The sequence below is a fragment of the Pinus tabuliformis genome, chromosome 5_2 (assembly GCF_031772625.1).
Source record: "Pinus tabuliformis cultivar Carrire ecotype Pingquan chromosome 5_2, CPIR1, whole genome shotgun sequence".
NCBI lineage: Eukaryota > Viridiplantae > Streptophyta > Pinopsida > Pinales > Pinaceae > Pinus > Pinus tabuliformis.
The window spans coordinates 437,431,973-437,435,165 of NC_142306.1; the positions used below are offsets into that span (position 1 = coordinate 437,431,973).

At 37.1% G+C, this 3,193-nt stretch overlaps 1 pseudogene; it reads right to left on the bottom strand.

Annotated features, from left to right (window-relative positions):
* Window positions 1-1,204: 1,204 nt before the first annotated feature.
* On the bottom strand, window positions 1,205-2,887 carry LOC149159538 (putative pectate lyase 18; annotated as a pseudogene).
* Between the last annotated feature and the right edge of the window lie 306 nt (window positions 2,888-3,193).

Below are 3,193 nucleotides of genomic sequence, written 5' to 3' on the forward strand. Positions count from 1 at the left end.
AGGAGAGATGGAGGATGTACATAATGGCTAATATATATGTTTTAATAATTTCATGATATTTTTTTTTATAAATGATCATATTATGAGAGTATCAATATTGTATGTTCATAAAGTTGATATCATTATTTTAGTATTTTAATGTCTTCTTTTCACAATAATTTACAATAATAATTGACTGCATTTTAGATTTTTAATTACATGACTTTATTGATTGATGTGCTTTGGCTAGATTGATGTTTGGTACTCTTCGGGATTACCGTAATCTAAAATTTCATCATGCCATGAATATATATGAATCCTGAACATATCAACAGTTATATAAGGTTGTTGGATAGTTTTAATGGGTGTTTGAAGGAGTGAGTTGATTTGACATTGTATATATATGAATTGTACTATTAAGGTAGCCTACTTCTACAAATCTATTAATGACCTCAAGTAGATATGAAGAACCACATGGATATGTAATGAAAATGAGGTAAGTTACACACCTATATTGTGGATAGAGCATTATCCATCAATTTGAATATGATGGTGTGAACATGCTAATATGATTTAAAGCTGGTTGGAAAATGAACTATTTGTTATATATATATATATATATATATATATATATATAATTCCTATTTAATCGTACATATTTTTAAGATATAAATTTGAATAGATAAAATCAAATTATTATTAAATTATTATTATTATATATTATTATTATATTATAAAAAAGATAAGAGTGATGAGTATTATTATATTAAAATCTTGAATAGATAATATTTTCAAATATATATTAATAATAGAATTTGATTTTTTTACAGCTGTCAAATTTCAAAGTTTTGGGTGTTCCAAAGGTTTTGATGGGGCTAAATCTATTTCCACCATCAAAACCATAATTAACCATAATTCAAATACTATTGCTGCAAAATTTTTAGGAAAAAAAAATTAACCAAAGACTCAAGACACTTTGGCACATAATTCTTCTGATTAAGTCCTTCATTGCGGACAAAGTTTAAAATGATTATTTTTAAAATTTACATTTTCATATAAACATGAATCTTTTATACTTGCGAAATTGACAAAGTAATAAATTGCAGATCAATATCAATATGCCGGATAACTTATTATTATAAAAGATAATGTGAAGGATAAGAAGGGCGACATTGAAGAAGACACAGTTTACAAAAGTAAAAGCAATGTTTGCGGCTACTCAAGTTCAGGTGTCATAATTGTGGGTAAGAAGTTGCAGTTAGCAGCGAGTTCCTTTCTTGCACGAGAGCACGCCTGCGTTCCTGGTGATCTCTTCCACAACGGCTGAGCTCTTTGGTCTGCCACTGTATGCGGTTGCATAGGTCGAAAGCACCTGAGATCCTGACGGCGTGAAATATGCACCATTTAGTAGCATATCATCTTCTGATATCCAGTTCCACTTTTTCCATTCACTTTCTGTGGCGTTTTGCCTCTTGGTTACTTGTTTAGCCAAGGGATTTGCAGATGCCATGAATCTATTGCCCTGACTCAAAATGGTGGGGTTTGAACTTCCACCGATGGCATACATTCCCCACTCAGTGTAATCGTTGTTAAACACATGGAAGTATCCAAATCGGCACCTACATCCATTTAATTCATCATTTAATCTCTAAATAATATAATAACTATTTCATACTTTTCCTTCACAACAAAATGCAAAACAAGACGGGAAATGAATGAAATAGCAAATAATTACTCACCTTGGCATTCGTTGCACGAGACCTTTGCCAAAATGGTTGAGTGCAACCGTTGCCTGCATAACTTTGTCATGATGGTGGTCGTCACTGTGACCCAATAACATCACCTACCATTGGAGAGAAGCAGGCCATTGTCAAGGTAGAAGAGAAGGAACAAAATAGAGTGAATTGCAATTAATGAAGGAATGAGTATGTGAGGTCGCTTACCTTGTTGTGGCGAGTGAAGTAATTGTTGGAAATGGTGATATAGGTGGATGACTTGACTGCGTCAATGAGGCCATCTTCGCAGTTAGACATAGAGCAATGGTCCACCCATATGTGCCTCGCTGTCGAGATGGAAATCCCATCGCCATGATTTATTTTTCTATTCAGGAGGAAAGGTGTTTACCATAGCGTTTCGTAGACGCTTACACTCATGAATGTGGATGCCATGAATGATGATGTTTGTCACATCTTTTATGGTGATACATGGCCCCTTACCAATGTGAACGTTGGCGCCTCGTCCATCGATTGTTTTGAAGCTGTTAATAACCAGCTCTTCCTTGAGCTGGATGAGCATGTCATTCTGGAAGATGATCCACAGCGGCTCCGTCTGAATCACGGCATGACGCAGTGTGCCATGGGATGGATTCACGGCATCATCACCGGCATCCGTAACGACATAAAACTTGCCGTTCTTGCCTCCGATGGCATCCTTGCCAAATCCAATGCCGCAATCTGCCAGCCGTTTTCTGTTGCGCTCCCAATTGGGGTCGCACCGCCAACAGTCGTCGATGGGATTACCCGTTGCACATGACAACACGGTCAGCTCCTCTTCTTCTCTTGTACTGTTAATAATGCTTCTGCTTCTGTTTGAATACACATATGAAGCATTCTCGTGTCAATTCAGCCTCCAACATCAAATAATTAAAAAAACAACAGAGAGATTAACAAAACGGAACGTAATGTCGCAGTGAGCGATTTACTTAGTGTTGAACTATTTTCGCTCCGTTCCTCTGATCTTTCTCCCCAGGAAACGTGGATCTAGTTATATTGCCCGGTGCCTCCACTATCTTCCGTCCCATAAACTTCTCTCCATATTTTGATTCAAATGGCTTTGGCGCGCCGCCATGAACGCAACTGAGTATTCCAATCAACAGCATGCAGCTCAAAATACTAATTTGATTCCTCATTTTGACAGCCACGACTCACGTTTGTCTTCTCAAAGAAACACCAACGCTAAGAACACTGGTGCTGGTTGCTTCTGCTCTGAGCCACTCTTTCAAATGCCGAGGCCTTCTTATAGCTTCCACCGTTTTGTCGTTACTATCATTTCATCACACTTGGTAAATTGCAGTATGAATTTCCTTGCGCATGTTTTTATGATGGCTTAAGGAATGTAGGGACGTGCATTGACTGGAGGGAGATGGCAAACGTCAGCTGCGAATCTTTTAAACACAGCACAGACTTGGAAGTCGAACAGTGATGTTTGACAACTA